The sequence below is a fragment of the Molossus molossus genome, unplaced genomic scaffold (assembly GCF_014108415.1).
Source record: "Molossus molossus isolate mMolMol1 unplaced genomic scaffold, mMolMol1.p scaffold_m16_p_5, whole genome shotgun sequence".
Taxonomy (NCBI): Eukaryota; Metazoa; Chordata; class Mammalia; order Chiroptera; family Molossidae; genus Molossus; species Molossus molossus.
The window spans coordinates 50,924,843-50,945,174 of NW_023425388.1; the positions used below are offsets into that span (position 1 = coordinate 50,924,843).

Sequence of the window (20,332 nt, forward strand, 5' to 3'; positions counted from 1 at the left end):
CACATGTAAGGCACTTATTATTATTGAGATTGTATTTAAAACATCTTTTCTTACTTGACCCTTTTCTCTCCGTGCCCCTGTCCTTCCATGGATAGAGCTGCATTTCTCACACGGAACATAAGCTCTCTCCTCCTTTCTCCTTTTAAATCACAATCAGGAGGGAATCTTTCATTTTCACAGAGATATCAATGACTTCAGAGGTTTATTCCAAGAGAAAAAAAATGGAAACTTCTGCGGAAAACAAAGCCTTACACTGCTTCAGAAACAAAGATGAAGAAAAGCTATGCCCTGGGAAAGCACTGGGGAGGAGTGGGGGACCTGGGCTTCTGTCCTGGCTGCGTGACCCCGGCAAGGCACTTCCGCTTCGGGTGCAGGAGTCCTGATTTTGAAGAGGAACGCCTGGGACCAGGTGCTCTCTCGACCCCTTTCCTGGTCTCATTTTTAATGATGCTAGAGACACTTAGTTCCACCTCAAATTAATACAGGTCTTTTGGACTAATTGAATAATATTCCCAGGTGCTAAGACAGCATGCAACTGAGATCACCACTCTCTGTAATCTGTTCAGAATCAGAGAGTAAGAAAACCACTATGACTGCCAACACCACCACTATCCCATCACCATCACTACAATCACCGCCAACCACCACCATCACCACCAATAACGGCCACCACTACCACCCCCACCACATCCGTGATCACTGTTACCACCACCACACTATCACCATCAGCACTATTGCCTCTACCACCATCACCACCACAATTACCACCAGCACCACCACTACCACCAGCACCACCAGCACCACTACCACTACCACCACCATCACTTTATTGCAATTATAGTTAAGGAAAAATAAGTTATAAAAATTTACTAACTTGTGGGGTTGATATTAATTCCAGGAAACATTCTGGAATAGGATGTGGAGTGAGTCTTTAGGACTAAAGTTATGACAGTAGTTTATGTCAGACTAACAAAATTTCTTATTTGACCATGTTATTGGGCAGGCAGATCAAGACAGTACCAGTGATAAAGAGTATCTGAACTTTATTAAGACCTTTGATAAAATTCCTCTGACAATCCTTTGAAAGAGATGAATAAAAATGGGCCCAGTGATAGTACAAGAAGTGCAATAAATCTTCTTAAAGAGTGCTGTTTAGTTATTGAATTAATATCTAACTTTCAGGAATACATAGTGGAATGCCTCAGAATCCTGTAATGTTCACCATTTTTATTGATGACTTAGTAGAAGAGATCTACTCATCAGATTTTGGGATGACAGGAAACCAACCAGAAAGGTCAGTAACTAACAGAATCAAAGCCAGAAATTTCTGGGCAAGCTGGCAAGATAGACTGAATTGAACAAGATAAAATTAGGAATAAATGCAAGGGTTCTGTATTTGGGTCTCAGGTAGCATCTGTACAAGCATGGCGTGGGGGTGGGCAGATTAAACAGTTCAAGAGCAAGTTTAAGAGAGTTGGGTTTGCCCTGGCCGGTTTTGCTCAGCAGTTAGAGTGTCAGTCCGTGGACTAGGGAGTCACAGGTTCAATTCTGGTCAAGGGCACGTGCCTCAGTTGGGGTTCGGTCCCTGGCTCTGGTTGGAGTTGTGTAGGAGGCATCCAATCGATGTGTTTCTCTCACATTTCTCTCTCTCTCTCTCTCTCTCTCTCTCTCTCTCTCTCTCTCTCTCTCCCTCCCCCCCCCCATCTGAAGATAAATGGAAAAATATCCTCGGGTGAGGATTTAAAAAAAAAAGTTGGGTTTTTATTTATTTTTTCAGTTGATACTAAACTTTAAATGTATTACTGGTACAGATTCCTAATTCAACTTTATAATTTCAACAGAAATATAAAAGGTAGAACAAAAGAAGTGATAAACTCACTCTACTTAGTGCTGATTAGACTGTCCTTGAAATTTTGTTTTTTATTCATTAAGAATGAAGAAATTAGAAAAAAACTGGGGCAAGAGCGATAATGACAGTGAGGATGCTGGACCCAACAGCCTGCACGGCAGAATGGAGCAGGTGAGAAGGGCACTGAGCCGAGGATAGGGAGCCAAGTTGTGCCATTAATTGGCTATGAGATTGTGACCAAGCAAGTCTTCTCTCTGGAGCTGGTGACAGGCCTCCCTGGGTAGAAACACGGACGGTGGTGGCTGGCTAGTCTGTTCTCCTGAGGAGGTTTTAGCTCTCTGGTTGGGCCACACTGTATATGGGTTCTTTTCTCCCTACCTCACCCAGCATGGGATGTGGCCTCTTAAGCTTCCAAGCAAAATTTTACACTCTTGAAATGCCATTAACATTTGCAAATTATACCAGTTCTTTCCCTTGGGAAATCATAAGCGCCTGAGTTAAACTCAGCCTCTCCAGCTAGCTTTGTGACCACTTAAACTTCCTGAGACTCACTTTCCTTGTTTGTGAAAGAGGGTTAATACCAGGTTCCGCATGATGTGAGTATTAAGTAAGACAATGCGTATATAAAATATAGTGCAATGTGGGGCACAAAGCAGGTGCTCAGTAAATGTATAGGTAATGTTACTGCAACATCTACTACCCCATCTCCGCCTCCTCCTCTGCTGGCCAGGCACTGTGCTGTTGCAGGGGATACAGTAGAAAATAAAATTCACACTCCCTGCCTATACCAAGCTTACAATCTACCTAGCACTGTCCAGTTGGACTTTCTGCAATAATTGAAATGTTCTATATCTGTTGTCTCCAATATGGTAGCCAGCAGCCACATGTGGCATTTGAGCACTGGAGATGTGATTGAGGAACTGAATTTTAAATTTCATTTAATTTTAATGCATTACATGAAAATGGAAATAGTCCCATATAGAAATAGACAGCATCATTCTAGACACCTTTCAGGTACATTTCTCAGACTGACCAGTCTGAGCAGTAAAAAGATGCATCCAAGGAGAAAAGCACATAAAGCACCAGCATAGTACCTGGAAGATTCTCTTATGTGTTCATTCATCATATTTCATTCTCAGGTGCTGGGTATGGTGCCAGCTGACCTTCTGGGAGCTCACGGTTGAGTGGGGATATGCAGATAAATCATTTCACCATAGGAAGATAAGTGTATGCATAGGTGTTACAGGTGCAGCAGAGAGAGATCTCTAACCCAGATGAGCAGCCAGGGAAGGCTTCTCAGAAGGATACTTTAAGACCTGAGCAATCTTAAATAAGTAGATCTCATAGTGGGGGCTCAATTGATAATTACTCCATTTAAAACAGATTGTATTCCAAGGCCACTTAGCCCACTGCTGGTGACAGAGGTGGCTGTGAGGCAAACCAGGGGAAACTCAGAGCTAGAGCCAACGTATTTTCTTCAAAAATTTCCCCTTTGTGTCTTTTTGTATCGCCTAATTCAGTTTCTCTTCTGTGATCACATTTTCTTCACCTGAGGACATTTTTTTGATGATGTGTGTAACCTTATTTTTTAGTTCTATTAGTAGTCACTAAACATCAAGGATTTAGGGAGGGGGTGGTGGTGAACTCTGTTACACATAAAGTGACATCAACTCCCACTGTGGTTAGGTTGTGGAATTCGGATACTTAGTGTCAACAAACAGCTCTGTGAATGTGGCCAATCTGTGCAGAAACCCTTCCGGATTGGTTGGGCTGGCTGAATCTGGCTGGGGTAGTGATGAATGTTCACAGGAGTGAGGACTGTTCTAATTACTTGTGTGGAGAAAGGGGATCTTAGGCCCATTTATATATTTTACATAATAGTTCAAAGTTAATATGTGACACAGAGAATTCTGCAGCTGATACATGTTCACATCAAAACAAGTACAGCTTTATATTGTATGGTTTCCATAATCATACTTGTGTGTATAAAGCAGGATTACTGTGTGATTCCTTCTCCCATGAGACCAGAGAGATGTTCCTGTGGTCTGGCATGGTTGTGTGAGGCCCTGGTCTATGCCAGTCCCAAGAGGTTACCTGCTTTGACGGTGGCAGAGTTGCCTCTGCTGGATGGAAGTGTAAATTGATGTAGCTCTCCGAAAAGCAGCTTGTCATATATACTAGGGACCTAAAAACATTCATGCCCTTTGGCCCAGTGATTCTACTTCTGGGAATCTATGCAAAGGAAGTATTTGGAAATGTGTGCAGCAAAGAGTTTGCTCAGGGATGTTGTACAGTTATTTGTTGTTGCTAAAGACAGGAAACAATGTAAACGACTAACAGTGTAATAAAATACAGTCATGAACATGATGTTCATGAAGGATTTTTGCTATAACACTAATTAGGAAAAAAGGAAGAGAAGCATTAGCTACAGAGGCTAAGCAACCACTCAGGAGTCAGACAGCCTGGGTTTGAATCTTGGCTTTGCCACTTACTGGCTGTGTGACTTGGGCAAGTCACCTGAACACTGTGGGGTTGATAATACATAATACTTGCCTTAGAAAAACTTCTGAGGATTAAATGATGCCATTAATATAAAATACTTAATATCTGCAAAGTACATGTTTTAGGTACCCAATAAATGTTGGCTGTCTATGAATTGTAAGATTTCAAGACATAAAAATAGATGGAAAGAAAATATGCCGATATATTGACAAGTGTGGTATCTAGGTGGCTGAATTGTGGGTGCTTTGTTTGATTCTTTGCAGTTTTCGACTTCCCAAATTTCCTGCATTCAACACGAATTACTTTTATACTAAAAGAGTATATCATAGTGATGTAATACAGTAAGATATTTTTTAAAAAAGAGTTTTACCACAACAAAAAGGTACTTCTCTCTTCCCCCTTCCCTTCCAGGGGAGGAGCTGAAGGCTCCTCCAGAGATCAGCCAGAGAGCTGCTTTAAGGCTTCTTCCCCTAGAAGAGACATACACATGCACCGACCTCTAGGAGTACAGGGTACAGAGGTTGGTGAGATCCTCTGTCACTTGTTGAAGGTGTTCTGTGGAGGGTTTGGGTAGGGGCGGGGAATAGATGTCCTCAGCCGTTTCTCCTTATCTGAGAGTCTAGATTCCAAGACGCTCTGATATTTATCATTCTCTCCTCATGTCTTGCTTGACCTGAATCAAACACTGACATAAAATTGTAAGGTGGGAAAGCCTCATCTACTTGCTTCCTACCCCTAGATCCTCCCATAAAAATACCTGTCATGATGCCCACAGCACTATATATAAACTTTAAGCGAGATTGTGAAAGAAAAGACAGATCGGAGCACAACAGGGAACAACAGGAAAGTTTGCTTAGTTGCTGCTGCCTTATTTAATGAGTATAATTTTATATTCGGAACGGAATCTTTGGCAAAATACAGTCCTTTCTAACACCACAACTGACGAAGTCCCTCCCCACGTTAGGACATAACCCTGGAATGAAAATGTCATAAAGCACAAAGGTAGGTGTGTGTGTGTGTGTGTGTGTGTGTGTGTGTGTGTGTGTGACCAAACTGATAACCTTTGCCCCCTAAGATCTAATGTCTCTTCTGGCTGTGTTTTAGACAAAGAATCCCAGGCACCGAAATAAAGAAGTCATTCCCAGGACTGGAACTGAAGGGGAAGTCCTTGGCCCTGCGCCCTGACTGATGCCGTTCATCAGTGACTCCCCCTGGTCCGCACCTCCAGGCCCAAGGTGCGTTCCCCCAAGCACCCAAAATTAGAGAAAGACAAACAGCCCTCCCAGGCCCTCTTCGGGAGAGCGAGGTCATCGTATGCTAATGAAGCAGAGGAAACAACCGCGCGGCGCCCGCTTACGAGAGCGCCCGCGGGCTCGCAGTTCTCCCGCGCGTCACTGCGGCGCAGCCACAAAACACCGCGCTCTGCGGCAGACCCTCCGGCCTCCAGGGGTGGGGGACGGCGGAGGAGGGGTCTCGTCCGCCACTTCGAGTTCTGCAGCTGGATGGCTCGCATCTGGGTGATGCTTCCTGGTTCCCGTCCCCTGCTTTTCACTGCAGTTATGGCGGGGACGGAGGCGGCGCATCAGAATCACCTGTAGGGCTTTTCTAACTCTACAGCCCCCTCCCCAAAATCTAGTCCCCTCCTCCAGAGAAAGAAAATCTCAGAATATGCAGGGTGAGGTGGACTGGGGGAGTTTTCGAAACCCCACAGGTGATACTAGATGTGAGCACCTCATCACACACACACACACACACACACACACACACACACACACACACATCTTATGATTCGGAGACTAAACAGGTCAGCTTTACATTCTCTCTTTGACCCTTCTCCCCTTCCCTAGCTTATAATTGTCAAGGTATCCGTGTTCTCTTCAGCTTTCCTTTAAGCTCCCCCAGCCCAGGAGCTTTGCAGAATGCCTGAAGTCCTGAAACCCTGCGGGACCGTCACAGCCTTTGGCGGCCAAACGTTACGAAAAGTGTCCCCCGCTCCTTGCCACCTTATGAACATTGGAGCGCGAACTGGATTCCAAAGAGCCAAGGTAAGTGTAGAAGGGGAGACATCTGACCAGTTGCTTCAGCAAACTGCCTGGAGCAAGGCCGCCTCCCGCCCGCACACCTTTGAGGTTTGGAAGGTCCTCCCAATCCAAGAGGGAGCCCGGGCCCCACCCTGTGCCGCTCCTGGTGCCCTCGTCCTGCCAGCGGGGGATCTCCTCCTGCAGAGACTTTGCAGGAGCAGGTGGCACCATCAGGGTGGGCGCAGTGGCCTCGGCTGCAGCTCCTTCCCCTGGCCACGGGACCGTCTCCGGCTTTGCCCTTCTTTTCCAAGTTGCTGCAGCCCATGTCCCAGAGCCCGAGCCCGAGCCTGAGCCCGAGCCCAATCCCGAGCCCGAGCCCCCCGCCGCTGCGCCGGCCAGTCTTACCTCTCACCAGGCAGCACTTGGTTGCGTGGTTCCCCAGAGCGCTCCTTCCTCTGGTCTTATTCCCTTACTTGGGAGGAAAGAGGAACCTAGAGACGGAAAGGGGACCGAAACCGGAGTCTGAGCGTCTTCCCGCCCGCGCAGCCCGCTGGAAGAGGGTATGGCAGCCCGAGTGGGCGCCGCGGAGCTCGGGCGGCCCTGCCGGGGTTAGGCAACGCCAGGGTCTTCTGCCTGTTCCGTTATCCGCGGCTCCGAAGCAGTCCTCGTCGGCTGCCGGCTACTACGGCACTGCGGCGTCCTGCCCCTAGCGGCTTGGTAAGTCCAGCTGCCACTCTCAGCGCTGAGCCCTGCCCCCGGGCGCAGAGCCCGCCCCTGCCACACAACCGCGCGCGCGAGCGCATGTACACACACACACACACACACACACACACACACACACACACACACGCACGCACAGGCGCGCGCGGATCGGATCGGCCCAGTGGGAATCTGTGCACCTTTGGTGCAGCTTGGGCGCAGGCATGATTTGGGCACTTGTCACTGGTAGGGCTTCAGTTTCGGAGGATTTAGAAGGTTAGAGGGGGAGAGGATGTAGTAGCGGGGCTTCGCAGGGCCCAGAGGCCAGACTCTGAGGATGGTGGAAAACTGTTGACAAATAAAATACCCACAGAGCATTTCCATACCAGGTCTAGGCTGCCTAAAGATCTCAGCCCAATCAACAAAGGAAAAAATCAACAAGTTCCCAGGAAGTGCGTGTCTCTAGCCCCCAAATCACTGTGACTGCTCAGGGGCACATTGCTGACATCTCTGACCTTGGTGGCAAGGGGTTGGTGGCTTTTCCATCTGAATAGATTGCCCCCTCCTCGGATGTGGTGGGGACCATCACAGCCCATCAGAGCTAGGCTCTGACGCCAGATTAGGTCTCAGAGGCTGAGGGTTGTTAATTTCCCTCTCCTTTGCTGTTAGATGACCATGAACCATTTTTCTGCACAGCAAACAGACCACATCTTATTTTTGAAATGTAGACCAGCACAGAAAAGACAAGGGGGTGAGGGGTAAGAGATAAGGGCCAGCATTGGCCGGGGCACCAGTGACTTGTTGCTTCTTCTCTTTCCATGACGTGCATGTCCACATAGGCAGTAGTAGTGGTGGTGACACCACCTCAGGCATGTCACACCAGCAGGATGACTTCTGTCTATTGCACACCACATTTAGAGTCATTGGGAATTTAGACTCTCATCTGTAAAATATGTGGAGTTTACCAGTTTCCACAGCTGAGAATTCTTTTCCACCAGCAGGCAGCGAAGGTCTCCGGGTCAGGACTACAGCCAAGAAAAGCTTTCTGCAGATGCACAGGCGCCAAGGGGCCCTGGGTGTCTAGGCATTTAGGAAGAAGCCTCAAACATGAATGTCAAATAGCCCTGAGGACCTGATGGTTAATGTCCATATTGAGTAATTTGTAGGCAGGGTGATGGAACAGATGAAGAACTGAGGCTCAGAGATTTCCCCAGGATTTCACATGGCAGTGAAGGCAGAGCCAATACCAGAGCCCCGTGCTCACACTTCATCCTACCATCGACTATTCACATCTCTTTCTGTCACCCTGGGTTGGTTCTCAAAGCTCCCTGTAGCTAGACTGAAATAATCTTGGTGAAGAGGTTCTCAAAGTTCTTTTATCTTTTATTGTTTCCCTTTCACTCACTGACTTCATTTCACAACTATCTATTACACTCCTCCTATGTCTTCAGGCACTTTCCCTGACCCTAATCCTGGGCCTTACTTGGGAAGAAAGCGGTCCCGAGAGACAGAAAAGGCATAGAACAGTCTCTATCCCTGGTAGAGGAGAAAGTTGGCCACAGCCTAACTGATGTATTTTTATTGTGCTAGGTTGGGTGCATGTGGAAGACACAATCCTTGATTGCTAAACTTGCATTCTCTGTGGAGAAAACACTCACATACATGTCACAAGAAAAACAGTCTTGCCCTGTCTATTCTTGACTCCTTCTAAAGAAGGAGAAAGGGAAGGAGAACCTATATTTAGCTGAGCATCATGATGGATTTGGAGATGCATGCTTGCAGGTAGGGGTTGGAGGAACATTGAGTTATTGTGCCTATTAGAACAGGAAAGAAGTTGGAAGGAAGAATAGAGAAGACACACAGAGATAGAGAGCAGAGACTTGACTTGGCTGAGAGTGTATTGAAGAGTAATGAGAGAGTAACTCCTAGAACAGAGCTGCCAAGCAAGGATTTAGAGAATAGGAATGCTTGCAAAAAATAGTGTGGCAGGGGGCAGGGAGGAAGGAAGGGAGGCTATGACGTTTCTGTTCTCCAACCTTCCTATAAAATAAATCACATAAAAAGGAAATACTGTCCCTCAATTTGTTTGTGAGTGGATTCTTTTGGGGAACTCAGTGCGGTGCTGAGTTCGGCATGTGGGCTGATGCAAGGTGAATACAGAGAAGCCTATATGGAAAGATGGCTTTAAAGACAGTGGACCCTTGGGTGACATACCAATGCCATGTGGGAAAAGGGTGGTATTAGAGGTCAAAGCGATGTGGAAGGCAGGGAGAGCTGGGGGTGGGAAGAAGCGCCAGGAAGACCAGTTATGTTGACTGAGACATCCCACTTGTGATGGGATTTGAAAGGGGAGCAGGGACCTGACACAAAGATCATCAGGACAAGGGTACTCTAGGCTGAGGGAAAGCAAGAGTACAGAAGGAGGACAACTCATGGCGAGTTCTGGGCCTTCAGTGTAAGAAAGGAAGGTTGGGACATTATTATGGAGGGCTCCCGAGTGCTCTGCCAGCAGTGTGGACTTCAGGGCCTGCGTGTCGAGGAGCTATTGAAGGTGTATATTTTTGTTATTTTGGTTTGGTTTTGACAGGGAAGGGGCTGGGAAACAAACTGAGACGCCTCCGATGCCAGCCTTCCCAGGTAAGGCCTTCCTGGTCAGAATGGGAGTGGGGGGTTGGAGGGGAGAGCTTGCTGCTGCCCTGATGAGGATCCCGCACCCAGGTGCTGCAGGGGGCTTGCTGCGTGGGGTGCCCAGCCCAGGGGCTGAAGTCCAGCCCAGACTCCACTCTCCCAGCCTTGAACCCTGGCAGGGCTGGTACACCTGGAGCAAGGTGTGCTTTTACTCTGATTTGCAGAGGCTTCGGCATGGCCTAACGGAGGCTGTGGTTGCTGCACTGTCTTTGAAAAGGCTGAAGCCGCAGTGAGACAAGCGAGGATTTATTGAGCATTTGTTGAGCAAACACAAGGTAAAGGCGAAAGAGTCTTGAAGTCAGGAGTAGCTGTGAGCCTGAGCATATCTCTGCTCGTTGGTGACACTCCAAGATGTCCTGTAGGGTTTAGAGGAAGAAGCTTACTTCCCTCAGAGCATTTGCAATCTATGTCGGCTATAAAACACTCAAACCAGTTAAGGAGAAGCAGTAAAGATAATGTAAATCAAGCGCCAAATTGTATAGAGCAGATTCTCAAGATGTGAGTGGAAAGAGCTCCTCTGGGCTTGAAGAGTTGTGGAAGGCTTCAGAGAGGAGGAGGTCTGGGCTTCTGGGTGAAGCCGCCTTGGCTCTGGATTGCAGAGAGCTGTGAGCAGAGGGCCAGAGGCAGGGAAGAGGCTTCTGAGCGTGGGTTTTTGGCCCCCGCGACCACTCTAATGCCATTCCCAGTCATAGCTGAAGCGCTCTGATGAGTCACCCTTGTTTCTGAGAGACAGGGCATTTTTGGATATTTAACTGGCTCAACACTTTACATTCCCTGAGACTTCCAAGTTGGCAGCTCACACTCGCCATGTTGCTCTGGGAACACATCATCCAAGCCGACAGCTGATGCCTGATGGCCATTGCCAAGGCAGAGCCAGGGCTGAGTCAGGTGCCTGTGTCTGGAAATGCTGGTGTTGGACTGTGTCTGGCAAACTGGGTGCACTGTGCACAGCTGAGATCACAGAGTGGGGTCAGGGACTGGGACCAGAAGACCTGGGTTCAAGTTCCTACTTGGGGGCTCAGTTTGCCTTTCTGGCACTTACTTTTCTCACCTACCAAACTAAAGGATTACAGCAGATTATTTCCAAGCTGCCTGCCATCTAATAGTTCATGATTTAATCTAGGATCCTTCTATTTTATTGAACAAGTACAGGATGGGAACTGATGCCAACCAGGTTCTGAACTTAATTCTGCTCTTTGCTGTGATTGTGAAAGTAGGCTCTGCTCCTCGTCTCAGTTTGGCCATGAACGGGAGTTGTCAGTCCAGCCTTGGGAATGTAGACAGGTTGGGCCCCTCTGTGGGCCTCAGTTTTCTTATCGGTAAACAGGTGAATAAATGGTCTCCACAGCCTTTCCTGGCTCTGATACTCCAAGTGCTGTCAACTGAACAACTTAAGTACTGCCCAATAACTGGGGTGGGACCCTTCCACACGGCGGCTGGGGAAATCTCCACAATGAAACTAATAAACTTGGAAAAAAGAAAAGCCCTGAGGTTTAGTCAAAGGGGAAGGGTATTGGGGGGCTGGATGAAAGAAGGTGAAGGGATTAAGCAAAAAAACAACAACCCATATATATACACACATAAATACATACATATATATATACATATATATATGAACATGGACATAGACAACAGTGTGGTGACAGCCAGAGGGGAAAAGGGGCATAGGTAGATGCGGGCAAAGGGGGTATAAATGGGAATGGAGAGTCTTAACTTTGGGCGGTGGGTATACAATGTAGTGTGCAGATGATATTCTGTTGAGTTGTACAGTTGAAACCTATATGCTTTTATGAACCAATGTCACCCCAATAAATCCAATTAAAAAGACTAAAGTGACAACAAAAAAAATAGAACAGAGAGTAACAAACAGACCATTTAGATGGAGTTGGAAGGCCTAGGTCTGTATCTAGAAGCCTTAGTTTCTTCTTCTGCAAAATGGGGATGGTAATACCTGCACCACTGGGTGAGTAATGATTAGATGAAGAAGTGTATGTGAAGTGCTTTGTATATTTAGAAGTGCTGTGCCAAAAAATATACAGTTATTTAAGACAATCTGTTTCCCTAAGTCAGTCTGTTAAAAACAACAACAATTATATTACTTACTTACTTGTCTACTTCCTAGGAAGCAACAATTCAGGGTCAGTAACTGTCTCCACACTCCTAAGGATAGTATTATTTTAACATGAAAACTTAATAAAGGAGCCGGTGAACTTTAGGACTAAGAGGCTGCAAGTCCACCGCCTGCCTAGAATTCTGCAATGCCACTCGAGTTGCTCACAGTGGATTTCTCAGGACCTCTGATTGGGTTTACTTGAAAATAAAGGAGACAGACACCCATCCAAGATTCTGCTTTGATCACTGCCTGTCAGGAAAGGGCGGAGGAAAGAAAGCAAGGGAAGTATGAGTAAGTAGGGAGAAAGGGAGAGAAAAGCCTTACTGTAATATTTTGGGCAATGGATGCTAAACTTTATGCTTTAATGAGCTTGTAAAGAGGCTAATTTTGGTTCACTCACATTACTCTGGATCTGTTTTCTGCTCTGGCTGGTCAGGAGACACTGCTGTGGAATTCACTGCTGTCCCCGCAGGGGAGGATGTCATGCGGGCCCTGGGAAGAACCCCAGGGAGGAGGAAAAGGCCCCAACTCCATAAATGACCATAGGCCTCAAAACCTGCCCAACTCACAGAACTTTTGAGAGAATCAGTTCATGTTTAGAAATACTGGTCACTTCCTTTTCTCTTTTTATTCAGTTTAGGAGACAAAAGGTCACAAAATGTTAGAAATTAAGGGAGTGTGGGCACTTCTGTCCCCTGTTCCTCCCGTGTGCTGCTGCCGGAATTACTTTCTGAAAGCAGACATGCCAGAGCCCCCCCTTTGCATAAAAGTCCCAGCTTTTTCATCCACAAAATGGGCATAGTTGTACTTATCAGGCATAGGTTTTTACAGAGGTTAGAAGAAATATTTATAAAAACTTTAACACGTGTCAGTCACATGGCAAGTGATGGGATAAAGGGAATGATTGTAATTACTGCTTTAGGATAAAGTTGCTATTCCCTAAAATGGCATTGAAGGCCCTCCATGGAGTGGCTGCCGCGTCCTCATCTCCGTTCACTTCCGTAGCCCTACAGGGACTTGAAACACACGTTGCTTGGCCTCCTCACGTTAAGCATCATGCAGACACACGTTGCACCCACCCCTCTCTGCACCTAGACGAGCTGCCCCCAAGGCCAGAACTGCCTTTTCTTTCTCTGGCTCTTTTTATAGTGCTGCCTCTCCAACCCATCCTTTGAAGTTAATTATCCTGTTTCCTATATTCCCACTGACATTTATTTTAATTTGTTCTAATACTTAAAACAAGCTGCTTCACACCCCAAGTGCCCAGCCCCATTCCTGAGTGGCAATTGATCTTCCATAGACTACAACTTAATCATCTTCCTATCACCCACAGAGTATGACACAGGGTAGAGGATCGATAATATTGGATTGAGTTTAAAGAAAGGCCACTGGATGGCCCTGTTTGGCCTCCCTTCTGCCGTTGAGGGAAGGTTTATTCCCACTTTCAGATCTTCTCAGGGACTCCCACTCCCTGAGCACCTACCATGCTGCAGGCACTGTGGAGAATGGCGTGTTACCTCTCCCCAGAGCGTGTGGGGAGGGCACCGTCCGCCCCGCTCCACAGTGTTATTGCTCAAGGTCTCCCAGCTAGTCAGCGCTGGGGCTGGTATTGGAAACCAGAAGCCTCTGTGAGCTCAGTCTCCACTTCCTCTAGGAGAGCTTCTTCCACACCGAGCTCGCCTGCAGTTCTGTTCCACAGCATCTGTGAACACAGTAGACTTAATCATATAAAACTGGGTTATTGCTACCCGGCTGCATATTTGATGTCTTTGTCTTGATTCTGTAAGTAGTTGTAGAGCAGTGTAATAATAAAAAAATAACCATCTGTTAAGCATTTATAGCTTTAGCCACACACACACACACACACACACACACACACATTAATTCTTCCAGAAAAGGTTATTGATCCCATTCGACCGAGAGTTTAATTGGGGGCAGCTATTGGTAGACAAGTACTAGGCTTGGGGATATTCAGGGTGGAGGCTATCTTCCAAGAGGTACACAGTTTTTGCAGTTTTAATCACCAGCAGGCCAGCTGAATCTCAATGTCTGTTACATGAGTGATGGAGTTTCTTTCCTCCCTCTGGCCTGCGCTCTTACCCTTAATCCCTGATCCATACATATCTTGTGGAGTGACAGGTAGTCACTGCCATCTTTTCCCACCACTGAGAGGACCTGGGAGGAGAAAGGGAGGGGGTGGGGGCTTTATAGCAAACAGACTGAGAGTCTCGGGAGATGAGACTTCAGCCCCTCCAGACCAGGAGGACTAGGTGTGGTCCTCAAACGGCCTGAGTCAGACTCTCCTGAGTGCTTGTTAAAATGTATATTCCCGAAGTCTACCCCAGACCCACCTAATCTGCCTCCCTGGGGGCAGAGGCCAGAATTCTGCACTTTATCTTTTTATTATTATTATTATTATTATTAATTTATTTTTGTTACAGATGTTTCTCCTTTTTTCCCCATTGACACCCTCCTCCCCATTCCCCCCAATTCCATCCTCAGCTTTGTTATTCATGTCTATCAGTTATGCGTGCATGCATGTAAGTTCTGTGGTTTATCTCTTCCCTCCCCGCTGCTCCTTTCTGAGGGTTGTCAGTCTGTACCCTACTTCCACGTCTTTGGGTCTACCCTGTTCCTCAGACTGTTATATTCATTATATTCCACAAATAAGTGAGATTATGTGATATTTGTCTTCCTCTGCTTGGCTTGTTTTGCTTAGGATAATACTCTCCAGTCCCTCCACGTAGTCTCAAAGGATAAGAGATCTTTGTTTCTTACAGCTGCATAGTACTCCATTGTGTATATGTACCACTGCTTCTTTTTATCTCTTTGTCTACTGATGGACACTTGGGCTGTTTCCAGATCTTAGCTATTGTAAATAGTGCTGCTATGAACATGGGGGTACATATATTCTTTCTGATTGGTGTTTCAGGCTTCTTAGGGTCTATTCCTAGAAGTGGGATCACTGGGTCAAATGGCAGTTCAATTTTTAATTTTTTGAGGTAACACCATAGTGTTTTCCATAGTGGCTGCACCAGTCTGCATTCCCACCAACAATGCACTAGAGTCCTCTTTTCTCCACACCCTCGCCAACACTTCATGTTTGATGATTTGTTGATGGCACTTTAAACAAGTCTTGCAGGTGACGCTGAAGAAGTCTGAGCACCACCACCTGTGCTAAGCCCCTGCCAGGGATCCTTTTCACCTGCAACTGCTCGAAGTGAAACTGCCTTTTTCTCACATATCAGCATCTGCAATAAATAAAAAGAAGCCACTTAAAAATTTCATTTTATTGCTTCCCAGTATTACTCCTAGTCCAAAGTCTACTGTGTAGTTTGACACATTCCATATGTCTATTTTATGGTGTTTAAAATAAAAAATTGCCTTTGCAGTATCTCTTTATTGTTTCCTATTACAGTATTTTCCTTTGCAAATGTCTTTGAGTTAGAACTACATTGTCAGTTACTCTTCTTAACATGGTTCTATGAAAGTGTATTCTGAATTTCAAACTACAATTTCATAGACATCCAGAACACATGTTCCAAAGAAAGAACTGTCTACGTTTTAAAGTGTGGCAGTTTCTTGTCTCTGAGAAAAAGATTTCTACAATTGGCCCTAGAAGGGAGATGGATTAGGAGACTGAGTTTTCCCAAATCACCTTCTCACGGAGTTACGGTTGGCTGGATTCAGAGCTGACTTGATCTGCAAATTGTTTCTAGGTGTTCTTGGGAGTTTTGACAGTTGGACATACAAATTAAAAGTGGAGAAAACGGGCCCTTTTGTTTTCCTATTTGTGAATTTGTTCACTTACCAAATGCATCTTGGGCACCTCTGAGATACCAGGTGCTGGGCTAGGCATTGGGGGTTCAGACAGGAGCCTTCCTCTCTGACCCCAACAGGCTGAGAGTTGTGGGGTTAAGGTCTAAAGGGGAAAGAGTTAAGTAGCTAGTGGAGGAAGAATGAGAGAAATCTTAAGCACCCACCAGGAGTTCTTGTTATTCCTTTATATACTAGAAGGAGATACTCAGGACTGTGACCTCCATAACTTGAGTGACCCCAACCTCCGCTGGGCTAAGCATGCACACCAGCAGACGCTCCCTCAATATCTGTGACAACAGCAAGAACTCATTTCCCTGTGCTGGGGTGTGAGGGAGGGCTGGAGGCAGGGGGGATGGACCAGGGCCATTTTCAAGTGGGTGAGGGGCAGATGTTAACTGAGAGGTGGAGGACAAGGAGGACCCTGCATTGTAACATTTTACAGGGGCTAGGAGCTCAGAGAGATCCTAAACCTGTTTCCTGCCACTTCCTTTTGTAGGTCCTGGTTTCGTCCATTGGTATTCATGAGAGCAAAATGCATCCTTTTTTATATGACGTCCCTGCAGATGCTTGATGGCAGCTTTTATGTTCCTCATCCCCTCCTCCGTAGAACATTCATTCATCATTAATGCTGGTGTCCATTCAGTACGCATTTATTTACCAAGCGTTCTTTAGGAGCCTACTTTTCCCGGGCACTCTGATAGGTGCTGGGGGTATGGAAATGAGAATGGGCTCTGTATCTAATGGAAGGACTGGCATGTGGACAAATGATGACACCATGGCCTCCTAAGTGACCTGGGAGAGAGAGGCACAGGGGACCCAGCTGGGGTGGGTGGGTGGAGTGGGGCTGAAAGGAGACTTCTCAGAGGCAGGTGACAATGCCTCATCTGTGGCTTCAAGGCTAACCAAGGCCTACCACCTGCCCTTCTGTGACATGTGGGCCCTGTTGACAACTACAGGCAGTGGTGGTTCCAGGGCCCTTCCCACTGGTGTGCTGGAGACGATGATGCACATCTCTTCTTCTGTAAGTGACATCATGTTGGTAGTTTGACATCAGCCATGGTGGGAGTGTTAACTGAAACCCACAAATGCTATAAACCAGGCACCACTGCCCTATGCCCACCAGAGCTGGTTGTCAAACATTTGCTAGCACATCAATGGTCCTACCATCCCACCCCTTACCTCATGTGTGATAGAAACTAACACAGACAATGAGGAGATGGAACTTAGCTTCTGGTCCTAACATGTGAATCATCTACCTGTCTTCCTATCCCCACCTCTTCAGGCTCCTGGGTAAACTCTCCCTGGAGACTTTCACAGTGAGCCCTGCCCTTCATTGGGTCCCTCAAGAGACTGATGGGGTGTGCCACTGTGTTGAGAACCGATAAGAAGGTTTCTGATGATGGGTCTGCTGAGGATGATGAGGATGCGAAGGTCGAGGCTGCTGCCCACACAGCTCCTCTCTAGTGTTCTCCCTGGACATATCGCTATCATTAAAATACGAACTTGTGTCTTCCTCCTCAGGTCTTGAGGCGAAGCTTGAAGCAGATTACTGCAAGCTTTCCATTTCTTTACTGCAGATGTTTGATCATTAAACTTTATATAAATATGACATCAACTCCATGATCTTTTCATGATTCATTAATATAGAAATAAACAGCAGAAACATGCTGTTTATCCTCTTGCTTTCGGTGGTCAGTGGGGATGGAGAAGAGTCTTAATTGCACTCCAGAAGCTGAGTTGCTGCATAAGCACAAAGCATCCCTGGGCTACTTTGTTCTAGATGACTGTCTGCACCTTGTATGTGAAAGGATACACTTAAAATGTAAATGTATGTGACATTTTCTTCCTTAGCCTGGGTATTGGTGTTACCTCATCTCTGCATTATCAAGATGATGATGATGATGATGATAATAATAATAATAATAAATGGAAAGAATAGGAACTCAGCCAGTTTGCCATCAGTCCACAAAGTCAGAGTCAGCCTATTTTGTTGGATTCTAGATGTTTGTTTTCTAAAGTTCTCTTCTGTTAACAATTGCATTGAATAGTCATTTAAATCCGGCCAGTGTGGCTCATACACCAAGAAGTCACTGGTTCGATTCCTGGTCAGGGCACATGACCAGGTTGTGGGCCCAAGCTCCAGTGAGGGGCATGCGGGAGGCAGCCAATTGATGTTCTCTCTCATCAGTGTTTCTATCTCTCCCCCCTTCTCCCTTCCTCTCTAAAAAAAAAAAATCAATAAAGAGAAAAAAGTGTTAAAAAAAAAATAGTCATTTAAGAGATTGATTTATACCATTTAGCCCTAAGTAGTTTTATATTTAATTTCTAATCTTCTCTGGAATCTCAACGCTATTGAGAAGAGAGGAAGGGTAAGAAGGAGAAAACGCAAGCATCACGTGCCTGCTGTGTGCACTTTCTCCTGGGTTGTGTCATTTCCTTCTCACAGTAGCCTTTCAAAGGAGAGACTCCCCTCCAAGGGGAGTTAGGTGAGTTGCCTAAGGTCACATAGTTGGGGTGCTAGTGACAGGAGGCAGGTACAGACCCAGGACCCAGGACCCAAGCTCTTTAGATCTCATTGCTTCTCATATTCCCCAGATGTCTTCAAACTCAAAGGAAGCTGATGGCAAACCTCACTTTTTCACAAACCAAGAGGGGTCTCCACAGCTCCTTGGGTGGAGATGTGTTTAGGGAATGTCCTTCAGTCATTGGCCTCCTAGCCTATGGGCATTTGGCCAGAGCGTTGCTCAGGTCTGGGTCCCCGCAGGGGTGCAGGATTGTTTCCATAGTTGTGAAGCAGAGAGAACCAGACCCAGAAGAGCAGGAAGGCCATCGCAGCAGGCACAACTACTGCAATGAACTCATCACCTCCTCCGCACTGGTCACCTTGCTGGGCCAGTTCTCACCTTGATCCCGCAAGGAAGGTATTATTCTGAACATTTCATAGGTGAAGAAACTGAGCCCCAGAGAGCTTCTGTGGCCTGGCCAGTGTCCCACACCCAGGCTTACACCTGGGCTTTGGACCCACGAATGTGGAGCTCTAAAGCCTGTACTCTTCGTATTCCACGAGCCTGTGCTCTTCGTATTCCACGAGCCTGTACTCTTCGTATTCCACGAGCCTGTACTCTTCGTATTCCACGAGCCTGTACTCTTCGTATTCCACGAGCCTGTACTCTTCGTATTCCACGAGCCTGTACTCTTTGTATTCCACGAGCCTGTACTCTTCGTATTCCACGAGCCTGTACTCTTCGTATTCCACAAAGCCACCTTCTAAACGGACTTGGAGGTCCGTTTTCTTTTTGCTCCCCCAGTGTAGACCAGGTTTAGGATGTTTTTGTACACGAGTTGCTTGTCATCTTTTGTTCTATTTTGTTGTCTCCGCTTTTAATTTATTCTTATGTTTATCCCTGACATTCTCCCCACTATTGTGACCTTTTCCCTCTAAGTTGCAACAACCATCTGGGCTCATCTTTGAGCTCTTTCTGCAGAACACAAACCTGTTGTTTTCCCCTGAGTTGGAGCTGCTGCCCTCTCCGTCCCCAACTGGAACCAGCAGGGAAAACGTATGTACCTGGATGGTTAGGATGAAATAAGAAATGGTAAATTTAGGTGTTCTGCACAGGGAGTGAGATTCTCAGTATAAAATTTATAAGTATTTCTAGACCCAGCCTTGGCTCCAGCAGCTTCCAAAAGGACTTTCCAGGAAAACTGTCATACTAGAGGAATACACAGATTGGTCCTAGCTAGTTGAGCTGTTCATCTTCCTAGAAATAAGGGGGGAGGGGGGGTGCGGTGGGGGAGGTGACACCTTCAGACAGGATCTGTCTAACTGTTTACCCCTATCAGACTGATTCTATACTAATAGATGAAACATTTGAAATATTACCGCCAATTCAACATGTCCCAGTCTCAACTCATCGTCTCGTGTCCCACAAATTTGTTTCTCCACTTATGTTCCTTTCCGTAGATACTGGCTCCCACAAACTGCAAAGCAACCCAGGCCAGAAGGCTGGGGACCAGCGGGACTTCCCCTCTCCAGTGCCCCCTCCATCTTCATTCCCTTCGCAATGACAACTTGTTTTGCTTCCTTACTGATTTCCAAATCTGCTGCAAGAGAGGCAAATTCATTACTCCACTTCCTGCCTTCGTTTGGACTCCCATCATCTCGAGATGACTGTCCTAGTCATTATCCTTACAACCAGCCTAGTACTAATCTAATCCAGACCTTCTGCCCTGAGCAAGTACCCCAAAATGCAAATTTGATCATATTGCTGTCCTGTAATTTTTTACCTTTTATAATCCCCCAAATACTTTTAATACAAAATCATAAACTCCTTTGTCCAATCTATAAGACCTTTTGTGACATGGCCTCTATTTCTTTTGTTCTGCCTCATTTGCCACCTCTAGCCACTCCGTCTACACATCAGACATTCTGAACCACTGCATTTGGAGCTTTAAGTAGTTATTAGTCCTTGTGACCCCCCAAAAATATTTTTATACCCTCTTTCAGGTGAAGACTCTGAACCTCAAATCACACTGCTGATAAGTGGCAAAATCTGATTTTATAGACGAGTCTTTCCAACAGACCAGGGGAGGCTGGCGTACTTCATGGAGTACAACAGACCCCTGAAGTGAGGGAGAGGA

General features: G+C 46.4%; 1 protein-coding gene across 7 annotated transcripts in view; it reads right to left on the minus strand.

Annotated features, from left to right (window-relative positions):
- Positions 1-7,033, minus strand: part of DGKG (diacylglycerol kinase gamma) — a 196,460-nt gene extending 189,427 nt beyond the window's left edge. For 3 of the 7 annotated variants that reach the window (XM_036242390.1, XM_036242387.1, XM_036242388.1), the window contains exon 1: positions 6,778-7,028. The gene's annotated coding sequence lies outside the window, so the exon portion shown is untranslated. Of the gene's footprint in view, positions 1-6,777 lie in introns of all 7 variants that reach the window. The other 4 variants (XM_036242393.1, XM_036242392.1, XM_036242394.1 and 1 more) reach the window with 2 other exon arrangements.
- Positions 7,034-20,332: the final 13,299 nt, after the last annotated feature.